The sequence below is a fragment of the Corvus moneduloides genome, chromosome 2 (assembly GCF_009650955.1).
Source record: "Corvus moneduloides isolate bCorMon1 chromosome 2, bCorMon1.pri, whole genome shotgun sequence".
In the NCBI taxonomy this organism is placed as follows: Eukaryota; Metazoa; Chordata; class Aves; order Passeriformes; family Corvidae; genus Corvus; species Corvus moneduloides.
In genome coordinates, this window is record NC_045477.1 from 89,459,377 (window position 1) to 89,483,928 (window position 24,552).

Consider the following 24,552-nt stretch of genomic DNA (forward strand, 5'->3'; position numbering starts at 1 on the left):
GGTCCAAGGGTCAGAGCAGGCCCTACTAGCTCAGCAGAAGGGGTCCAAAGAGTAGTTTTTAGAAGTTAAGATGTAACACTCTATGGTAATATAAGAACTCTTATAGGCTGTATGTAAATGCTATAGGATTTGTATCTTGTATTAGATTGGTTAGTGACAATTAGAATATTCAGTACAGAAGATGATTTATTGTATTGTAACCAGGACTTCAGACACTCTCTCTTCTATTCACTCTATTCCTCTCTTCCACTTCTACTCTTGCTCTTACTCTTGCTCTCACACCCTCTCTCTCTCACCCACTTACTCTCTTGCTCTCTTGGGCCTGCTCAGAGCTGAGTCAGGCAGCTCTGAGCAGTGCCCCTATACCCACGCCTTTACAATAAACCGACTGTGTCCCAAGACCTGCCTATAGAGATCTCTCCGTCCGTCTACACCCGGTCCCGACCACCCAATAACCTACAACTTTGATTTTTGTTTTCATAGTCCTGCTTTTTCTGTTTCATATCCTTAAAAGATACACGCTTATGCAAGGCTTCCTAGAAAAATACTCTTAGGGAAAAAACCAAACTTAAACGCACCTGAACTAAACAGTAATATTTTTGTAATTTAACTAAAAATTAGAAAGGCAAAATGGCATATGCTTTTCTGGGTTACCTATGTCTGTCTTCTAGTGATTGCCTCCCTGCTTGGACATCTCTTGTGTTTTAAAGAGCACTTAAAAAGCCCAGCTGGCTGGCTCTCAATATTGCTGTAGTGTTTGCTGTAACTACTTGTCAAAACTGAGAAAGACATTGTAAATTGTCAAAACTGAGAAAGACATTGTAATGCAGGTATACAATAGTGGGACCATCCAAGGCAAGGATCTTGTGGTTATACTGCCTTTTCATAGGATTGAGGAATAAAAATGAAGAAATTTCAGCAAAACCAAGAAAGTATTTTTTTTTTTCCCCCAATGGATCTGTTAATTTCAGTTGCAAAATATGAGATTCCTTAAAGGAATATATTAAAGTCCTTATCATGAGAAAATGCTTCACATCACCTTTCAGAAAACAGGATGTCGCTGAGATTTCTGAATCTGGATTAAAAATTCCCACAATCAACACCTGCTCAGAGAAGTCTGTTCCGGATAGAAGCTAACAGAAAGGATGTCTTCACTATTTTTTTATCTCCTAGACAGAAGAAATAGATTTTGTGCATAGACTTAGCATGTCTAGTCTGCTGTGGCAGGGGGAGTGTTAATAGTGCAACCAAATCCAAAAAACAAAGTCAATGAACCAAAAAAAAAAAAACCCTGACATTAACTGCAGAATAGCAAAAAAATTGCTTTGAGCCTTTGGGGCTGAAAAGTGGTTGACCTTAATCATTCAGCCAAGAAATATAGAAAGGGAAGGCATAACATAGATTTAAAGAAAATAAAAATATCAGTGGGTAATTTAGGATCATCTGGGCCATGTTAAGATCCTCAAACCATCTGCAACACCTTGTGCAGTCTTCTTCTATATACAAAGAAGGTTCCAAAATATTACATAATTATAGAAATATTTCAATTGTCTCTTGCTTAGAGGAAACAAAAAAAAATTTACTGTTGGCAATAAGAAGGGGTGGCAGGTAGATCTCATGCCAGAGTGACATAACTCAAATATTTTTACTATCCTCAAGCATCACAGTGTCAAAACAGCAAAATCATGTTATTCTACTCCAAGAGCCAATTGAGTGCTACAACTTCCTGAGAATATGCCAGTCATAGGTTGCTCTCTCCTCGTTTTGTCTCACAAAGTTTCTATTATTAACTGTGTGGCACATCATGCTTTGAATCAGCCTTTTCAGATAATGCAGCTGTTTACTATGGCAAGGTATATGGTGCTATGAATACCATACCTTTGTCACCTCCATAAAGCAGCCCTGTCACAGGGAAGCAGGTCACAAGGGAACTGTGCATCTCTGGGCGTTTCACAGGACAAATGAATGGAGTGGACTTACTGTTTTGTCTCTCTTGATGTATATACACTGAGGAAGTTTCTGTTTGGGTCTGTATTTTGGCACAAGGCTTTCATACTGGAGGAAGGAGAGGGACCTTATACTGCTTCTTTAAGCTGTAGTAGAAGCATGTAAAAGCTATTAAGAGGCAAAGGAAGCTGAAGTGTTAGAGAGTGCGAACTCTGATTTAGGTAGATTCCTTAATTAGAAAAAATATGTATTTTATGTTGATAGGGAGTTTTTGCCTCATTTCCCATTAAAAAATGTTGTATTATGGGAAGTGCTTTTCTGCCTGATTCGTTAGCTCCAGAAGTTGTTGAAATACTATTTAAGGTTGTGTTTAATGTTTTAAACAGAGCAGGAAAAAATTCTTCAGACCAATCTGCATCAGAACACCAGTGCATGCCTCTGAGGTATTTCCAGCTGTGAAAGACAAAATATATTACTATAATATTCATCTTTGGAAAATACAGAATTCCTTTGTTACCCATTTAAATTTAGGTTATGCTGCAGATATTCATAATGAACCACTTCTCCCCATTCACAGGACAGTTAGCACCTTCTAAGACTATTAGAAGTTAAAGAGCAGATGCCTCCTTTATACATCCCTGTACAGCTGATTTATATTAAACAATTAAGGGACAATTTTATGCAGCTTACAGCATCTGTTTTGTTGGTGAAAGAATAAATATTGCAATCAAAATTTCAGACTGATGCTTTTTCCCAAGAAGACATTAATTTCCACCACTAAGGATCTGCGTTGCAAAACAGCCTCAAGCTTTGTTTGACTGGCAACTTCAGCGGCTTGATCAAGAGCAAGGGGACGTGAAAAATCTTGTGGGGTGAAAGAATTATTCTTGGGGGTTTTGAATTTGTTGACACTTGAAGGCAAACTTACCTGCAGGAAAGACCCGTTCTTTTCAGGATTTTGTGCTCAGCTTAAACATCCAAGTGTTACTGAGCTGGGGACATCAGCAGCAGTGCAGTAGCCATTGTGCAATAAAGCAGACTTCCTTTCCATTTGGTTCAGTGTTGGGTAGCACTGGGAATGAGAAGAATTGCATGAATATCAGCTGGCTCCACTCGGGGCTCGCTTGGTCCCCAGCCCCACCACACTGCCTGCCCGGCAGCAGGCAGGAGCCTGCTCCTCCTGGAAACCTCACTGCTCTGTGCCCTCAGACAGGCAAATCCTCTTCTGGGAACAGCTTTTCACATTTGGCTTTTTGATGCCTAGTCCTCTTTGGAAAACCCATTATAAATAACAACAGCAACAACAATCATAAGGAATAGGAAAAAAATGCAGAGTCTGTTATTACTGCTGGTTTTATCAAGGCCTTGATTTTCTGTTGAGTCATAATTTCAGTCATAGGATGCATGCATTATTTTAAACAGTTTGTCTCTGAAGGCTCCTGCCATTATCATCACAATTTTGGGGAGCTCTCTATTCCAAGCCTTTTTGGACTAGATGAGCTGTCCATAGAACTCAACCTGTGGTTTCCAGTATACCTGTTACTTTTACTAAAATGTCAAGAGAGGCTTTCCTGGAAGCTTGATTGTGTTCTTTCAGCATCTGTCAAAAGAATAGACTGCTATCAGTTTAGATTGTTATCACTAAAGTTGAACATGTTGTGAAAATGTACCACTTCAATATTATGCGCTTAGATGGTGAATTTCAGCAAATAATATGCCTCTTGTGGATGTTCCAGGCAAGCAGAATTTATTAAAACTTGGAACGGGGGATTTCTGGTGAACAGGTGCAACAGGAGAAGATGTATCTTTCACTGCCTTTCAAGCATCTTTAGTAGCATTTCTATTTTGGGAAGTAAAAAATTTACTGGGAATATACTTTTGTATTGCAGTATTAGGTGATAAATCTGATCCAAATACTGCTCATTCATTCAAAGAATGACAATAAACATTATTCATTCAAGCAGTCCACTCTAGCAAACTCTATTAAATATTTCAGATTCAACTCCACTACAGTAAAATGAAGCACAATAACTTCAACTATTTTAATTGTTCTCCCTGCTAAATAAAAACTGGGGGTTTTTGTGGGTGTGTAAACAGCAGGCTGTCAATCTTATTGCAGTTGGCAAAAGATAATTTCTGTTAGTGAATTTTTACATATTTGATGTCATGCCAGGACAGGATAGGTCATATCTCTCACAAACAGCAAAAGATAACTTTTAAGTTCAAGAAGCATATTAAGAAATATAATATGAACATTTGCAACTCACTGTGGACCAGATTTGCATAGGTGTTATGTACTGAATATACAAATTTTGCATTTGCTTTCATGTCAGTGCTTTAAAACAGAAGCAAAACATCTGATTGGAATTAATCAGTATTAGCCACAGCATAACTAAGAAGACAATTCAGAACAAACCTTGAGGGAAAAAACCCAAATAGCTTTTCTTTTTTAATTTCCCCCTAATAATGTCAATATTACCCTTGTTGTAACACATCTTACGTTATACATGCATGATGAAGATGCTGAAAATCTTTTATCTGGTGTCAGAGATTCCAGTGGATATAGAATCAGGATTTTATCTCTGAATCAATCAAGGGAGAAATTAGCGGTGTATGGATATTCTCACTCACTATTTCCTTTCCCCACTGAATTGTTTTTTTCTTTCAAACATGTGGGGAACAATTTTATTTTTTTTCTCATAAAGGCAAGGGAGAATAAGAGAAGGTGTGAGTGACGGTCTTTGTAGTTTAGGGAAATTCTGGAGCATTGACAGTATTAATGGCTCCAAATCAGCAAGAGCTCAGTCTCACTTATAAATAGTTAAAGCCACAGCGCATCATTAGATCACCGGGTCTGATTTCTGAGTAACACAGGCACTACACTCGAGAGGCTTGAGATGGGGGCATGTGCAAACCTCATGAAGTTCAATAAGGCCAAGTGCAAGGTCCTGCATTGAGATGGGGGCGTGTGCAAACCTCATGAAGTTCAATAAGGCCAAGTGCAAGGTCCTGCATGTGGCTGAGGACAATCCTAAGCACAAGTACAGGCTGAGCAGAGATGGGATTGAGAGCAGCCCTGAGGAGAAAGAGTTGGAGGTGTTGCTTAATGAGAAGCTCAACATGATCTGTCACTGTGCACTCGCAGCCCAGAAATCCAACTGTGTCTGGGCTGCATTAAAAGCAGCTTAGAACAACCCTGCTTGAGCAGGGAGGTTGAACCGGATAACCCACTGTGGTCCCTTCCAACCCTACCTATTCTGCAATTCCATGATTTCCCTCTGGATTGTAGAGCCGGTATTTATCTAAACAGAAGTTTCTTCAGGCCTTCAAAAGACACTTCAAAAGATGAAGACAGTGCTACCTCTCTCTTTGAAAATTTTGTTCCATATCTTCAACTTGAAGCTTTACATATTTACATGATTTGAGTTGGGTTTTTGTATTTTTACTTCTTTCTGTTCTTGTTGCCCTGCAATGTTTCAATGCACCAAGCAAAGATTTACCCCATCTGTGATAGGGACGAGGGAAAACCTATTGCATCTGCTTGGGCAGGGCATGGGACTAGATGATCTCCAGATCCATGTACCTTCCAAACTCAGACATCCTCGTATTCTGTGAAATACTTCCATGTGGTAGGACTGAAAAGGTTTTATGGAGCACAAAGTGAAACTCTCTCAGCTCAGCCACAGTCACAGGGATACGCAATCTGATCTCTGAGTCTTTCTTATGACTCAGGTGAATGTTTTTGGAGAGAGTCCATTGACCATAAACTTAGAATGATGAGACAGTTACATGGTCAGATGGAGATTATTTGCCACTGTACTTGACATTCACCCGTGAGGGAAAAGCTCACCCATGGCTGCTGTTTGCTGAGCACACTGCCATGGGACAGGCAGGGGTAACACCAGTTCTGCAAATAACTCCGGGAATGTGAAGCCGAAGCCGCTTTTCATATGTTGTGTGGAAGTGAATTCTTGGCTTTTTAAATGCAACTTTTGACTGCTTGCAAGCTCACAGATTTTGGCAAATACGATACTTTCAAACTATTATTTTACTGGCCTGCAATTTCCTTTTTCCTGAATAGGAGAAGTCCAAAAGGTCAGTAGCAATATTTTTTCAATGAAAATGTACATAAGGCCAGAGCAAGGGAGAAATGAAGGAACACTGAGGGCAAAAAGGAATTAACATTTCATCTTTGGTTGAGCTGTGAAATTTCTCTCTCCTTCCAAAAAATACAAGAGAAAATCAAAATAGGCAATAACAACATAAACCAGTCTAAATTAAAATAAATCAAATTTTTGTCCTCCTCCTTTTTGCTCAATATGACACGAGAGAATTCATATTTCTGTCTTAAGAGTCACAGATGTTTATAATTCTCAGCAGGTTATTACTCACACAGTGAGCCACCAAAACCAAATGTGCAGAATATGGTGGAGGATTATTTGCTACTTATTCATAGCAGCTTGTTTTGGGAACATTGCTTACTTTGTTTCTGAGCTTATTCCTTGGACTCATTTGTCAGGAAGAATTAAAAACTGACTAAAATTTAAGTAATAAGTACAAGAAAAAAGTAGTTTTTATAGATATTAGCCTGGCATACATGGGGTTTTCCCAACCAACTGTATCCAAAATTGGTGGGCAAAGATACATTTTCTCACAGGAGAACTGGGCAGGAAAACACTATCAGAGTTACAACTCACTGGTATTTGACCTATGGGGCGCCAGTATACTGTAGGGTTCTTCCCTCTTAGCTATGTAGTAATTGTAACATAGACATCTGAGATCCTTGATACCCAGTGGAGTGAAATCAGCACACTCAGAGGCACAAATGTCCAGAGCAGTTATGGAGACACACACTTGAGTTCAAAGGTTCATCCCTGAGCGCTATAAGCTTTCCTCCCTGTCTTGTGTGGGAACTTAAGGTGACCAGATCAGACACCTCCAGAGATTCTCAGCCAAAATAGTGTCATTCCTATTTTCCTTCAGAATTTCTAGGACAGAAATTCTAGGCTAAAACTAGCATTTTCCTCCTATTATGCAGTCTGACTGGAATAATGAAATAAAGTATTTGAAAGATGACAAGATGTAATTTAATTACTAATTACACAACTGCATCTCAAGAAACTGTATGGATTCCCATGAATTTACCTACTTTAATTTTGTAAGAAAATGGATTTTTGCATAGGATGCTAATGTACTAGCTCCTGGGATGAAATTTTGTTGTTCATTTTCAATTTATTCTCATGGATCAGAAAAACTCTACAGATTGCCTTTGCAGAACTGTTATCTGACTTGTGTTGTAACATAACACAGCATAACATAACCATGTGACGTGACATAACATAACATAACATAACATAAGCCAACTTTTAGTGACTTTCAGCCTATGCAGCTCATAGTTCATTTAACCTCAAATTCTGAACTCTGAGGGAAAAAAAATTAATTGCAGTTGGCAGCCCAGGTAACAGCCTACTTGAAGTGTGATAGGCTGGGACCAGAGTAACAAATCCTCTTCGAATTTGAAGTCTGGCTTGTAAGCTAAAAGATAGACTATCACATTCTGTGGCACCTCAGGTATATAGCAGAAAGAAATAAGTGTGTTTATTAATTCAGACATATGACAAAGGTAGGAAAATTATTAAGAAAATAAAAAACCTCACAAAGTATGTACATTCCAAGAGGTTTGAAGCTTCTCAGAGTACCTAAAATGGTTTCCAAGTTATCAAAAACCACCTCCACAATATATGAAAATTGTCTGCCTATTGTGATTGCCCCACTTAAAATATCTCTTTAATCAAAGAACTCTGCAAATAAGTCTAACAGAATGAGTCAAGAGAGCTGTATGATTCTTAAAATTTCTGCTGATCCCAACATCCCATATATTCTTTGTGCAGTGATCTCTCTCCGTGATGTAAATCTTTCTTGGGAGAGAGTCAAGCTGCAGATACCTGAACCATGACTCATGGACTTTGGCTCACTGGTTTAAAAGCTTTGGGGGATGGCAAAATAGATCCTGAGAACTGAAGGGCTAAACACAAAACTGCATTTGGGCCATTGCCAGTGCTTGTCATGGAGGCTTTTATTAAAAGACCAGGCCCATATATCTTACCAAAAGACAGAAAAAATCACCTTTATCCAGCTGAGCTAAGTTATTTCTAGTGGTTTTGTAAATTAAATGAGGGAAGGGAAAATGGGAACCATGAGCACATAACCAATGCTTGGGTAACTCTTCAGAATGCACACTGTTGCCAAAGTGATAAATCTGGGTAGCAAGCAGTTCAGCAGTCAGCAGCTGAGACAAAGACAGCCTGTCCTCTAATAGAAAAGCTCCACTGGATACATACACTTACTGTGCAGAAGAAAGCAATGATTTTTAGTACTCTTAAACAAAACTTCACCAGATTTGCTTGGGCTCTCAGGTACCTGCTGTACATCAAGCCTCCCACAGATTCTGCTGCTTTCAGTTCAAAGGATTAAGAAGTTCGCAGTGGCCACCGGCTTTTCATTCTTGTCAACTCTTAAAAACTTTCCAGTTCTTTCTCTGAGTCTAGTAATGGGTCTTTTGACCCCAGTAGCTGCTTTTCCTGCTTCACCTGCACTCATCTTCTGTTCAGTTTTCACTAGCAAATACCACTTCCTTAGTTTAGTAATCTTTGTTATAGTAATTGTTCCTTGTAGCAACTATGGTTAAAAAATTACAAAACTTTCCTGAAGTGGTGACAGAAATATTAGATGGAGAACTAATGTTCATCGGTAGTGAAACCTGAGCTCTGTTTAGTGTGCTCTTCTGGGGGACAGGCAATTTCTCTGGACTCTGGGTAATGAGGAGACCCCTTGGGCTCATTTGAGCAAGGAATTCAGAACAACAGATTAATTGTTGATGTGAACTGTATTGGTCTTGCAGTAGCAGAAACAAAAGAATCTTAATTTCTTGAGAACTGACTTACTGGATGGGAAAGTAGTTCAAAAATGTGATTGGAAACTTTCTTGAAGCCCAGCACTGTAATTGCATGAAGCTTCATGCTTAAGTATTTCTACAAATAGCTTAGTGCACATGACAGTCCCATGGTTTCTATTACTGGTTATAAAGCAGAGGGCCACAGCAAGGGAAAGCTCAGAGAGGCATACATGAAACAGAAACACAATGTGTAAGAGTTGCAAGCAAGCACAGTTTTGAGATCTGACTACCCACTAGTTACACAGCTCATGGCAAACCCAAAACAGGACTCTAGCTAGGCTTCAGACCTAAGCGAACCAAGAGAGTCCAGACACCTTCCTCCAGTTCGAGCCAGTTTGTGCAAACTCAGCCTGCTGCAAAATACCTCAAGTTAATCTTCAGGAACAACTTTAACACAGGATTGTAGAATATTTCATTCCTGGCCTATCCTTTTTCAAAGTGAATTTGGATGCTATGTGTAGCATCTGACTACTGATGTGGGTGGTCCTGGGGTGCTGACTGTGCCTGTATCTGCATCATAGATGTGACCAGTAGGAAATCAACAAAGTTACTCTAGTGATTGAAAAACTTGCTGTGTCTGACTTTTCTCTCAATCACCAGTAAGCCTGGCTCTGAATTTGCAGTGAGCTCCTAAGAGTGGACTTTATTCTCTGCAAAATCCCCTTGAAATTCAGTGGTCAGTGCATCTCACATAGTTTTAATCAGCCTTTTTCTCCTTCTACAGTCAGTGGAGACATATTCAGAGGGCAATTTCTCACAAACTTAAATAAGGAGATTTCTTGCAGGCATCAGCTGGCTCCCGATTACAAAAAGGCTCTGAGCACTATAAAAAGAGGGCAACTAGTTCTTGGATGGCTGAAGTTAAGTATTAATATTAAATATTGTCAGTGGAGATAAGAGATAAGATAGTGCTTCATACTATGTAAATAAACACAGTGACAGGATCTGCTAGAAAATTTTACAATTTCAAGGAAATGAGTGAAGTAGTGAGTAATACAAATGGGTCTGTGTTGATATCAGAAAAATGGTTTGTGATTATGAAAATCCTGGGCTAGTGTCTTTCTAAGGTTATGCATTATCTTAATTACATGCAACACTGAAGAGAATTTTTCTTAGGAAGTGTATACACTTAATCTCTTTGACATTCACATCAAACACATTTCAATGGCCAGATGCTTGGTAATACACACTTAGGGGAGCATACAGTTCTGAAAGTACAGAAATTTAAAGCAACTACATTCTATGACACATCTTGGCTTTGCAATTTTTGCACAAGAGGAGAAACATCTAATCTCACCAGGATGTCCATTCATACATCCCTGTTGCCTCTCTAGCACCTCTCAGACTGCAAACATGATTTACAAACTGACTAGAAAAGCTGACCAGTGTACCGGAGATGTTTGGAAAGAATTCTTCTTTGGTATATCTAGAAATAAATTATTATTTCTTTGTTAATTTATGATAATTTACTCAGATGACTCAGACCCCTCTGTGTAGCAGAAGGGAATAGGTATTACTGGTTTTAAAAACTAAAAAATTCAGAGTTAGGCCAGAATACAATGAGAAACACAGCTGATTCCAGTATAATTAGCTACAATGAAGAGTTAATTGCTATGTTACTAAAATATTATTTCCATTATTCTATGTTTCAAAAAGGAAATGACAAAGGTACAGCACAATATTGCTGTATTTTGTAAATACAGTCAGAAATTTTAAGGTATCAAAATTGAGATGACTGTACTCAAAATTCCATTCACTGTTACAAGTGTTATTTTCAAAGGGGAATATTCATCTTACACATAACAGAAATAACAGATAGGCACTTAAATTTGGAAGAAGAGAATGGCATTTTGAAAATAATAACCCAAAGTTTATAATGGATCTAGAATGCGGAACATCTATGCCTTAACCCAAAATTTGACACAGAAAATGCCCATTTTTCTTAAATATAGTAAAAAGCTTCATTCTGAAAGGTGCACATGTCTTTCTTTCTCACATGTTCATATCCTTTTGAAAATAACTCTTTCTGGAGGTGAGAGATATATTTTTCATTCATAAAATCATTAATGCTAAATATAATGTTTAAGCTTTCTGTAACCTACACAAACAGATTAGGGTTTTCTCACATCAATTCTACTGTGGCCAGCATAAGGATTACCATTTGACAAAAAGAAAACAGATTAAAAACCAGCCTCTGATAAAATAATAAATCAAATACACTCTAGGAAGGAATAAACATTGGTTGTGCTTTTGCAAGGAGGACACAAAATAGAGGAAGAAAACAGCAGAAATAAAATGCAAGTCCTAATTTTAGTACTTGACATATAGCTGTTCTGCAAGTTCTGTTTAACAAAGGGTAAGTTCACACAATCACAAGTCTTGAGTTATTACATATTTGCAACATATCATTTCTCATCTGATATGGATGCTCTGCTGGCACTGAAAATGTCATCACTTACACAAAGCAGCACAACTCAGTCATATGGAGCCCTGTGAGCAAAGCTTAAGTGCACATGGTCCTAGGAAGAACAATCAATTGTTAATTTTTTTTGTTTGTTTTCTGAGTCTACGTTTATAAAGTATCAGTCACAGTGTTGTGCTTATGTTTGTACAAAGTAACCAGGAACATATTGTGAAGTGAGATCCATCTGACCTAGTGTGTGTGTGTCCACCTAAACTACCTGTTAGGCTCTTGTTACAGGCGGTGGAGGGAAATGAATGCTTCTGAACTGCCACTCCTTTTCTTCTAAGGTAGCCATGTAAACAAGGAAGATAAATCCTGCCCCATCAGGGCCCTATTTCATACCACTGACTATAAAGAGACACGTGGGTGACTGACTTAGCAGGTGTTGTCACTGTGGACATTCTGCAATTAGCCCATCTTTGATGTCAAAACTACAGCAAGCACTAACAAATACAGGAAAAGAAACATCTCATGAACCTAGAAGGGTGTTTTGGAAACAAGATCTGTAAAAATGAAGTAATAAAGATCCACTAATAATGGTGATGACAATAGTTATTTTTATGAGCCTGGATCTTCCCAGGCATTTAAATGCTTGGGAATATCCAGGCTCATAAAAATAACTATTGTCATTGGCACTCAAGATAAAAATTGGAGCTTAAAGCAAGATCAACAGAGACTCCCCGCCAAGGGTACAGTGTGGAGCAGGCCTCTATCTTGAAAAGACAGTCTGAAGTATTCTCACGCTAAATGGCTGAGATGTATTTGAACTCCTGCTGTCTCTGGAGCTCAGGTACTTGACTGTGACCTTGGACAAAAGTGCTTTTGTTTGTCCTCTTGCGGTCAGACCTCTGCACCTCAGTTAAATCCTTGCCTACACCTCCCTTTGAGATGAGTTCGCTGGCCTCTTTGACATCTTGATGCCATGAGTGCTACACTTTTGCCTACTTATGTGTTTTAAGACACTGCTGGAGATGTTTGCAAGGAAGGTGAGACGCAACCATTTGTGTTCAGATGGATATACTTCACAGCAGAGAAGAATACAAAAAGAGCAAAACCCCTCACTTGACAGAGATTGTTCCTATGCTCCTTCTGCTTGTCATTGCAAACCTATTATGTTAAAAGAATAATGCAAGGAAAAGAGAGTTAAAACTGTGGGGGGGAGGGGGGGGGAAATACAAGCTCAAACTGTAGATGTCATAACTGAGAGGGGAAAATCTGCAAATTTATGCATTAAATATTAATAGAAAATGATAAATGCCTTCTGGAAAATTAAGTGACCTTAGAGGTGAAGTCACGAGATGGCTATCTAATGGTTGCATTAGCACTGCAGTGAAATTTCATACTTTTACAGAAACATATTTTAGAGTCATGTAGCTGTTAGAAGAATATTTATTCCATATCTGTTTTACATTTATTGAATAGATTTTTTTGGTAGAACAAGCAGGAGAGCAATATGATAAGATCTAGATAAATCAGCCAGAAATATCTATATATATTAACAGCAATGGAGAAAATGCCTGTTCCTTGTATTTCATGCCTCATCTTGGGTCCTCACTTGTGAACCTCTGTACTCACACTGATCTTGCATCCAAGGTCAAATAATATTTTGACCTATGGATACATTTTTTTGGAGTGTGTCTCACAAATGCTTTTGGCAGGATTGCTCATCATGATTATGCAACTTGTCATCCCAATCTTAGGTTCCACAGGGAATGCATGAAGTCTTGGGAGCTTACTGTGAATATCTTGCCTTCTAATCACACCTGGGAAACTGAACAGCAAGGTGTTCTCCTAACTCTGTCTTTGACTGACTGACTCAACTCAGTTTATCAGGACAGGGAAGCAGAGCTATTAGATAGAAAGCCTAAACATCACTAATTCATTGACTGTCTACTGCAGGTTTTTATGTTAAACAAGGATTTAGTGCAGTGGTTCTGGTGAAATTTTTGCAGCAAAGAAATATCACTGTCCCTCAAAATGGGTCTGTCACAAGCACCTGTGTATGTTGCCAAAGAAGCGCTTGCAACTGTTACACTGCCTTTTTCTTCTGCCATCTTACTGAGTATATAAATGCGTCCATATATACATAGATATGGCACTAGCCTGTCTTTTTAAAGACAGCAACAGTGCTATTAGTTTATACGATACACTTAAGGGTCTAATAGATATGAAATGAAACTATTACAAGTAGCTTCCAGTAGGAGAGGACTGAGCAGAATTATGATTACGTCTTTTGTTTTAGAAGGGCTTCTTTTCAATTATTTGCAGCACAGATTGGCACTTATTTACATTGCAATGACAATCCACTGTGAGCTCCTTTTTAATATATTTATTATAGCTCTGGGCTTGATTTTCTCCATTGCTGCTTTTCTAAACAGTAATTTCCAGTTTTCTATCTCTGCCAATTATTTTTTTCTCCATAAATATGCTACTTTACATTTATCTATTTTAAGTCTCATTTATTTTTATCTTCCTCTGCTGGCTTGCCAACTACTCTGCAGCACTGCTATACGCTCTTTTGGATGGACATCAGCAATTCATAGCCATTATCATTAAACAAACTCCTTGTATCTTTCACCTTTTTTATCTTCTGTTTGTTTCCGTTGTATGATTTGCTTGGATTACAGTTCCTCATCACATTCATTTCGTAATGACTAAGTATTTAACTGCTGTTTCACTGCCAAGATCAACCAAGGCCAGCATTTTAATACATCTGAAAGTCACCGATAAGGGCCCTGAAACAGACATGGGATGCCAAGTTGGATTTGGATCTTTAGCTCCTCTAAGTGTAATGCTGTACAGAACTGATGTTTGGTTGCTGTCCCCACTCTTTGAGAAAGATTAAATATATGACTCAAAATGAAAAAGAAAACCTTGCTTTAAAAAAGTTTCTGTGAGTTTCAAGGCAAATTTATTACTTTCTATTTATATCTCCTTATTTTGAGATTTCAGGCACAGAACTGTTGGTAAAACTGGTTTTGACCCAAAAGAAAAGAATATTTGTCATTGATCTATTTAGATTTGGTTACAGACTGATTTTCAGGCCGTAGTTCAGATAGGGGAGGAATTATCATGCCTCATGTTACAGATTGTATAGAAACTGGAACAAAATCACAACCATCATGAGGTACATGACATGTTGCCAATTCAGAATCATCTTGGTCCCACATTTGTTTTTCCTATTCATTAATGCATTTATTCTAGACCTGTCAAAACATTAAATTGCTATTAAGGAAATGTCATAGATATTAAATAAGTGATTCATGACCAGACTTCTGTTTTGTGATTTTCTCTTCATTCCAGAATGTATGTACTACTATCAGATTCATGTGTTCAGCTATTACCAGTTTGGATAAATTTCAATAGGAAATAGCAAAGCAGCAAAGCAGCTTTTATTCTATATCTCAGAATATGTCAAATTTTTCTGTCTGTTTGCAAAATTTTTTGTCTGTTTTCTTGGGTCCCAAGGAATTACTTCAACAAAGTGAACCCAAATAAAATCCAAATTTCAGGGAAAAAAAAGTGCCTGGGAACAATAAGGAAAACTCCCAGAAGTGTTTCTGGAAAGGACTGACCAAAGGATCCATGAATTGGAAACCGTATTTTGAGGAAAGTTTCATGCAGATACTGAGGAGAGGAACTCTCTTTTCCCACAGCTGCTGGAGAGCTTACATCTGTCTGTCAAACCATTATACAGGGAACAAGCTGGTGCTGAATGTGTTTCCTTATGTTTGGGCCATTGACAACCTACTGGAGAGTGTGAGAAATCCCAGTGTGCCTGAAGGAGGAAAGAGAAGACACAGGGTACCATGATCTCTCCTGATTCCTGCCTGGGCTTGCAGCAGGCACAGAAAGCAGAATGAGCATAGGGGGACAGTGGAGTCTGAGGGAAAAAATGCAGCAGGGGTTTCTCCACCAGACAAAGCCCCTTTGCAGTTGCACACCCTCCTGCTTCTCCTCTCTGCCTCTCTGAGCAGCTCAGGTTCCTGTGGCCAGGCAAAGGGGCCATTGCAGGGCCCTAAATGGTGTCTAGAGGAGGCAGAACCCCATGGCTAATGGGCTCAGGTCTCATCATCCCCTCACCAAGGGCCTTACAAAGCAGTTACTTGGTCACTGCTCATATAGCTAAGTGGGAAAGAAATATTTGGCAACACAGGTAAACAGAAGGAAAAAAAATCTGGTGACCTGGAGCTGAAAGCGGATATATCCAGAAAGCAAGTATAAAAAACTTCAGAGGATAATTATCCACCGACTCAGATAATAACAGTTCCATTGAACTGGATAATTCATACTATATTTAAATAAAGATTTGGATTAATCCTCCACAGAGTAATGGTCTGCTCTGATTCCATAATTTTATTTGTGAAGTCCAGGGAATAAATCTGTCCTTTCTACATTATTGTGAGTTTGGCAGGTTAAATTTTATCTGCCTCTTTTTTCTGGCCCTTAGGTACTTGGTCTCAAGGTCTTCCAGCAATTTCTTGCAATTAGACCTAGACTTTACTACCCTGTATACATAAATGCCATCAGAAAATTCTGTCACCCAGCTATGCACATATTTGAAAAGCTCATAAAACAAGTTAGAATAGAATAGTCAGTGGCACATTTTGAGGAGCTTGAACACACTTTTCCTCTCCCTGTGGAAAAAAGAGTGTGGGCATAGTTCACTCATTTAAATAAGAGTTTTTCTCCTTTCTGATAGGAATTTAATCTTTGTTTAAAGGTAGGGGAAGGTCTGTTCTGGATCAGGCTTGTCAGGGAGTCATCTCTGTTTATGATAGAACAATGGGGGACAGACCTTCCAGTCAGGACCATCATAACCCCACCACTGCTTGTGCCCTCCTTCCGAGAAGTGAGAGAGAGCGTCTTTGCCCTGCTCCCTGGCCATGACATCAGATGGGATGGAATATGTGAGATAACTTGGCTGTGCCCACACAGCTCCAGGCTCCACCCTCTCACGGCCACTGCAAAAAATTAACCCTGCCCTTGGACGAAACTAGGACACAGGGATACCATTTCTCCAAGGCTGCAGGACTTACTAGTATTTAGCTGGACTCTTGCAGGAGTCAGAGGAATTGCCCTGGACCAGAGCAGGGTCCCATTTTCCTAAGGACAGGCCTAGTCAACTTCCCCCCCATTCAAGCACATACACACAGAGACACACAGATCTGGTTCCTTCCAACCCAAAACAGTCTATGATTTTATTCTTTGTTCAGTTTACAGTGAGATCTTCAGGAGAAACTGAAGGAGATTTCCCTGTAACTGGAAAATCCCTATGTTTTAAGGATAAGTCAGGCTCTGCTGAGCACTGTATTTAGCCCTGAGGAAGGTTGAGTTCTTTGCTGGCAGCAGTAAACCTGATTTATTCAGTAATAACATGTTCCAGGGTAGAAATAGTGAATATAAGCCAATTCTTTCATATCAGGAGAAATATCATATATCCCTTATAATTTTTAATTCTAGTGGATCCCAGTACCTGAATGCAATCAGTTATGTAAGGAAAAGCTGGTAAATTTTGACAGAAATAGACATATCTCTGTTCAGAAGGAGACCGTCATTGATGAGCTTGCTTTAAGCCAAAGGAAACTAGATAGAAGAATAACACAGAACATTGCAGGGAACCTCCTACTGACGTGTCATTAAAGACCTCACTCCTTAGCCAGGCAGTAATAGAGATGAAGGACTATGGAGTTCTTTTAGGATTATGTCATTATTCTAGAGCCTTTGGGGGAAAAAAGCGTTATTAGATCACGTTGCAAGAACAAAATGGGCAATATATATTTCTATTTTTTAGCCTCAGCTTGAGTAAGTAAAAATATTTGAAAACTTTCTGTACTAGCTCACTGACTCATTTTGCCACCCAACACTCATATCAGTGCTAGGGAAGTACACGTTCATATGTGTGCTGGTTTTGGCTGGGGTAGAGTTAACTTTTTTCACAGTGGCTGGTATGGGGCTGTGTTTTGGATTTGTGCTGAACACAGGGTTGATAACAAAGAGTTGTTTTTGTTATTGCTGAACAGAGCTTACACAGAGCCAAGGCCTTTTCTGCTTTTCTTACTGCCAGGCTGGTGAGGACGTTGGGGGTGCATGGGAGATTGGGTAGACACACAGATGGACAGGTGACCAAACTGGCCAAAGGGATATTCCATACCATACAATATCATTCCCAGTATATAAACTGGGGGGAAGAAGGAAGAAGCAGGGGGTGTTTAAAATGATGACATTTGTCTTCCCAAGTAACCATTACATGGGATGAGACCCCGCTCTCCTGAGATGGCTGAACACCTGCCTGCCCATGGGAAGCAGTGAACTAATTCCTTGTTTTGCTTTGATTCTGTATGTAGCTTTTGCTTTCCCTATTAAACTGTCCTTATCTCAACTCGTGAATTTTCTAGCTTTTACCCTTCCAATTCTCTCCCTAATCCTGCTGGTGGGGGAGTGAGCCAGCAGCTGCCTGGTACTTGGTTGCTAGCTGGGGTGAAACCATGGCAACATGCCAGACTGAAACATGAAAGAAATTAATTTCTATTTAATTTATGGCAAGAAACAAGACAAATAGTATGTGTATGACAAGTTCCCAGATCACATGATCATGCTTTCTCCAGTAGAGCTAGTTGTCCCAAATTGCTATAGTTCTGCATTTCTAGATGTAGTGGCATTCAAAAACAAAGGCAAGTATTTCAGAAAATTGGATAGAAGAGAAGCTAAGAGCAAGGACTTGAAACAATGCAACATTTACATAATGTATGCCAGAAACTTTTCCTTTATTAAAAAATGCTTTCCAGATAAATAACAGGTGCTCAAGACAGCCATTATTTTCCTCTGCAATCATCCTTTCATGTAATCTATAAAAGTATTCTCACAGGAATAATTACAAAGTATTCTGATGATACTATTAACAATCAACTGAATTGCATTTCGGAATAGTTCCTGTCAGATTGTGACCATTTAAAAAGTATTGGCAACATATGCCCAGAAGTTTGGAGAGAAAATACATCGAGTGTGCAAGGGAGGCATCAAAAAGGAAAGACTGAGCCACATAATAGACTGCTTGGTGGACAAGGAGTTGGCAGGATGCTTACATTTAAAGACTTGCAGTCAACTGTTCAATGTCCAAGTGGAGACCAGTGACAAGTGGTGCCCTCAGGGGTAGGTTTTGGGACCAGCTCTGTTTAACCTCTTTGTCAGTGACATCGGCAGTGGGACTGAGTGCACCTTCAGCAGGTTCGCTGACAGCACCAAGCTGTGTGGTGCAATCGACACACAGGAAGGGAGGGATGCCATCCAGAGGGGCAGGCTTGAGAGGTGGGCCCTTTGAGCAAGCTGCCCTAGTGGAAAATGTCCCTGCCATGGCAGGGATGTTGAAACTAGATGGTCCTTAAGGTTCTTTCCAATCCAAACCTGTCTTTGGTTCTATGACAATTAAAGATAGAGTTGCAAAGCTACATTTATGAACAAAAGGATGAACAAAATGATAGAATTCAGGCTCATGGGGAAGTTTATAATTTTCCAAGCTTTATGAGAATAATCCTTGCAAAACCTCCTCAGAAAGAAAAAATAGGGTAGACTTTCCCAAACTACTTTTAAATTTTGGAAAAAGATAGTTTAAATGACCTTGTTTAAGGTTATCAGCAAAGATTACTTTGGGTTGCATGACAAAGCATATAATACTGGATAGTTTTGCTAACCTCTGTCATAGACTGTGAAAACATTTGACACAAGAAGTTTCAAAGCTGGCAAAATCAATGTGTGGGTCTTCCTATTTCTTTTTCCTGAATCTTTTATTTTAGGAGTATTTTCATACCTGGAGACCAGTAGCAAGTAGAAGAGTGGAAGAAAGTCAGTTTTTCAAGGAAGTAGAGATGTCTTACTTTGAACCATCATTTTATAAACCCTTGAAAGAGATTTTAAAGAAAAGCAGTGTGGATACAAAGTCTAATAAGAAGTTGATTACCAAAGGTAGAGCACTTAGTCTGCTTAAATACCTTTTTATTGATAACAGATTTTTCAAGACAGGCAATGCAATGGGCTAATTTATTTGTACTTAAATAAAGCACTTTGTCTGATGGTCATAGGAAATCCTTGATGGCAACAAAAAAAAAAAATCCAAGGTCAGCAGAGTTGAATAAAGCAGAATTATCAGGGCAAAAGAAAGAAAAAAAAAGAAGACTAAAGAAGAGTATTCCTTAAGAATCAGACTTGAAATTGTCCCGTCTGCAGATGATAATATTTGATTTCTGGCAGGACCAGCCATCCATTTACCAGGAAGAGGAAGCCCCTGCCTTCATGGGCACAGGCTGCCAGTTCCATTAATAATCTTCCCCACCTCTTTTTGCACTCCTTTGAGATTATTTTTTTGCTAATTTTTGAATACATCATACCCATATGAACTCAGAACGCCCTCTGATTGGCTGCCCATTTCCTTTGGAAGAGGAATTAATCATATGGACATACATATATCTATGTCAGAAATCTTCATATGACTATGTGAGGAGGGACAAGACAGAAGGTTGTGCCCTGATCTCTTCCTGCTCCTGCTTGGACTTGCAGCAGGTAAAGAAAGCACAATGGGCATAGAGGGACAGTGGAGTTTGAAGGAAAAAATAAAAACTTCTGTAAAAGCCTGACCTACAAACAATTTCTTAGTTTGATCTATGGTCCACAGTTAAGTTTCTTATGTGTGAGTAGTAGTGGGACAAACACAGCTTTTTCCTAGGTGTGAGTCAGAACTGTATCCCAAGCTCTTGGGGGCAGGGAAAATTAGCTTCCCAGGGTATCCCTGTGGACAGAGCCTCTGGCTCCTGTCCAGCACCACATTAAGGAAAAGGGGACATAAATGAGCCCTCCATGTCCTGAACCTGGTAGAGCCTTTGAAGGAGTCTCTGGAGGGTAGAGGAAGCAGGTTCCTCATGTGCTGGAACAGTGCTGGCAGGAAGAGTTTTGTGGTGCTGGTGGGAATACAACAGCCTGCTCTTTCAGGGATATGCTTTGGGAGAGGAGCAGGCATCTGCATGCTGCTGGCTCACATCGTGCAGGTCTGCCTCAGTGGACCCTCTCCAAAGTTCCTGAGACTCATGGGACTCATGAACGGAGGGGAGGGGGAAAACTGTAATTTCCTTCTGATTTTGGCCCATGAATATCTGTGTCTGTCTGTCGGGGGCGAATATCACAACTACCGTACACCTCTCTGTGGCCTGGGACAGTGTTCCCCCTTTCAAGGGCTTGCTCTGTCCCTGACTTGCTGGCTGATGCTTGATAGCACACACACAACGTGCCCAGTCAAACCATCCCATGCAGCCCTCTCCTTGCTTGTCATTGATAAGTCAAAAAGATTGATCTCCATTAGTTATTGAATGAAACTTAGTTATCTATGAAATTGTGTGTCAAATTAACCTGGTCATGTGAGATATTTTTACAGTCATCCCACCTTGGTACTCTAATGCATATTGAAATCCTTTAGCCAATCTAGTTTTTTTTCCCACTCTTTATACATTGCCTTGAATTGTGAGTAATAGAATTTCATACTGTCAGACCAAAAGATTGAGTGATCTTCAGTGAATTTGGAGTGGGCACTGGAAGAAAATACCCAGTCGGTGATACCCTGTAATCAGCTTCCAGCAGTATAAAGGAGAAAATATCTAATTTAAGATGGATCATGTCTGACTTCAGAGACGGATGAGGATGATGTGGTTGGTTGTAGTGTGATCATGATCAAGACTGTGTCTCCCTGTCCTGTGGCTTATTCCAGTGAAACTGTCCTCCAACACAGGTAACACTGCTATAGCTTCTTTACAATTGCTCCCCTGCTAAAATAGCCGAAGATTCTTTAGCTTTTTGACCACATTTCAGTAGGTAAGTAGTTAATTTTGATCCCTGAACCGTTAACCAGAAACTTTGCAACAGCTCTAGAGGGAATTATAGATGAAATATGAAAGGCAAAATGACTGTTCATTTTTAAACAATTTTGATACACTAAGGCTAATATTTCTCAGAACTACTTACAGTGTTACTCAAATTTACATCACAATAAAGGTTTAAAATTCAGCTTGTCTAAGAAGCTGGACTGCTATTTTATATAGGTGTTTCTTTGGTATTAATTTCCATGTTATCCAAGCACTTTAGAGGAAGAGGTGCACGTGCTGTGAGATTGTTTGAAGTGTGTCTCAAGATACTTATAGTGCATTTGTTCAGAGTGTAGGATATTTCTGTTTAAATGAATGACAGAGCAAAACCCACGCAGCTCAAGTCTGAAAATAATTTACATCTAAATAGCTGTCTACCAATCCCCCATATAAATAACTTTTTTCCCTTTTTTTTTTTTTTTTTTTTGAAATGAATGTTATTATGTTCACAAATTGTTTAGGCCTAAAGAAATAATACTAGATTTAACTTCTTTTTTAAGATTTCACCTTACTCTTTTTATTGCAGTCTGTGGTTAACTTGATAAAAGAAATGTGTGATGCTATCAACTTCTTTAGCACCCAGAAGTAACAAAAGCAGGATTCATCTGTGCTACTTAGAAGAGCCTTGTTACCATATTTCCTCACACTTTTTGTTGTACTGTTTCTCACAGTGCTTCTGAGTTAAGAAAATGGCATTGTTTTCATTTTGCACATGGGGGGTTAGAGCAATTTGCTAAATACACAGGTTTGCAACCTCATGGCCATAATTCCACAAGTAATTGACTAACAGAAAGGCCTAAAAGTGCGGTTCTGGAAGTACTATTCACACAGTGACTTGGGTTACAAGGCGCTTATATGATAGTGAGGAAAGGTTTTTGCACCTGAGCTGGTCTCCATGGCACATGGGCTAGTCTACAAGAAAAGCCTGAGCCTTAAACTTGGTTATCTGGGAACAAAGACCACCCTGTGAAACTGGAATGCTGCAACTGAAACCCTTTTCTGTGCCCAAATCACTAGCTTCTCTTGCTGGTCTCAGTCAAATGCACTAAAAAGGCCTTTTCTGAGGCAAAGGAGATGCCACAGAATAACATGGTTCATTGCAACTTTTACTTCAGTGGACACAGGCATCGCCTATGTCCTGCATCATGTTTGTCAGTGACATGGACTCTCTGGGTACTGAACCTTGCTCTAGTTGTCTTGTTTCCATTTATATGACAGAAGAAGGTATTTCTAGGGCATTTCATTACAATGTCAATGTCTGGGGCTAGATTCAGTTGCTCATACATATGTAGCCAATGTGATTTGAGACTCCCTGGGTTATCCAGGGTTTTCTTGGGTCTCACATACATGACACAGGTCCTGCTGGAGACCTGTGCCTATCTGGAGGCAAGGTCCATATTGGTACAGGGTGGTTACATGAGAGCAAAGGATTTCTATGCTATAGCTGTGCAAAAAAGTAAAAACTTTAAAAGAGGTTTAAAAGAGGTTCTTTTTTATTTAACACTGAAGGCCCTTAAATGTCTTGATTAGATTTAGCCACCTGAAACTGAGATCAGTCCCACCCTGGGTATGAGAGGTTTTATTGTATAGTTAGGTTAACAGTAACAATTTTTAAAAAATATCAGAGAATTCATTCTTCAAATGCTTCCTGCTCTGGGAATACTGAATCACATAGATGTTTTGTAAGTCAGTCTCAGTATTCACCGCTATGAAAAAAACCAAGGGTTTAAAATTAACAAAAACCTCTTGAGGCTTACTGATCAGCAATATATGTAATTATGCTGTATCATTAGCTGTGATACACTTTTAGATGTAACATGCATATTTCTTACATATATTGCCCTTTTTCTGTTCACATATTAAAACAGCAGGATTGTAAAGTATGTGACTAAATGTGTAATAATTTATGCAGCATTAAAAAATCCTTACATACTTACTGATATAAGAAATACTTCAATAATTTATTTGTTCTGTGGGATTATTGATGAGGCTAGAATAATTTTTCTAGTCTTAATGCAACATTTAAAAAACACATAGTCCCAGAACTAGGATGCTACAGAAGGAAGTAAAAACAGCTTTCAATTCAGCATTTCATTTGAAAAACTGGTCCAATACTTTACAGAATAATGAAATTCCAGTATTGACTAACAAATCTGAAATAATCAAAGAGAAAGGAGAAGCACTCTCAACACTCGACACTGAAACATTCTCACTGAAATGTAAATGTGTTTTTTGAAAAATGTTCCTAAGTGCTGAAATACATACAATTTTTGTAGGGTTTATGTGAAAAGTAACCACTGTGTGTTCAAGTATAATCTTTTCAAATGAATTCTGAAATTACTGAAGTGTTGGATTTGTATTTACTTACCATTTATAGGGCATGAACTGAAGAACAGCAGTGAAAATGCTCCATATAGCTCTAACAATCTGCTTCAAGTTTGACTTGTAGAAACCAAGCAGAAGGGTAAGAGTCCTGGGTATTTTTGTTGTCTCAGCCAACAAGCACATGATCAATGCTGCTACCTACCTGTCACCTCACAGAAACAAGTATTTACACTCACTCACCTGTGTGTATCAGGTTAATTTCATGTAGTAAGTGGACAAACAGTAAAGAGAAGAGGAGAGGAGAGGAGAGGAGAGGAGGCGAGAGGAGGGGAGAGGAGGGGAGGGGAGGGGAGGGGAATTCACTTGGTCCAGGAAATGCATGAAAACTATTTTCATTAATCCTTGAGGAGCACTACTTAAACAAGGAGTGTTACTGTTTTCCAAAGAAAGGGATGTAGCTCCTATTTTGTTTATTCCAGAGGACTGTCAAAATAAGTGCTATAGTCTTCTCGCATTATGAAAAAGAGGGAAACAAAAGTAGAAAACAGCCCTACTGAAGCTGGCTGAGAAACAGTTACACTGGAGCTGGAAAAAAGGCCACCCTTTTGACGAGCAAGATTTAATAGGATAAATGAAAACAGCACGTTGCCTCTGGTGAGTCACACTGAACCAGCATTTAAGCAGCAACCTCCATTGTCTGTTTCATACAAATTTCTGTAGCAATTATGTCCAGACAGAAGTGCAGTTATGCTGGTAACAATGGACACAACCCCATTTGTGAACAGGGGCCAGACTCTGTCAAAGGGCTGTTGGATGGTCTGTGAGAGAAGTATGAAAAACCATTCCAGCTAGGATTCATATTCATATGGCTCTGCCAGCTTGGAGTTATTCTTCAGATTGTGCCAAGTACAGCATGAAATGCAAGTCAGAAAGGGAGGGTAGCTTACCTCTTGCTG

The 24,552-nt window shown here is 39.2% G+C and overlaps 1 long non-coding RNA gene across 1 annotated transcript; it reads right to left on the bottom strand.

Annotated features, from left to right (window-relative positions):
* Window positions 1–467: 467 nt before the first annotated feature.
* On the bottom strand, window positions 468–23,918 carry LOC116440037. Its single transcript, XR_004238381.1, has 4 exons — window positions 23,837–23,918; window positions 3,484–3,547; window positions 2,876–3,019; window positions 468–2,400 (listed from the first exon to the last, which is right to left on the bottom strand). It is a non-coding gene; the product is annotated as an uncharacterized LOC116440037 (long non-coding RNA).
* Window positions 23,919–24,552: the final 634 nt, after the last annotated feature.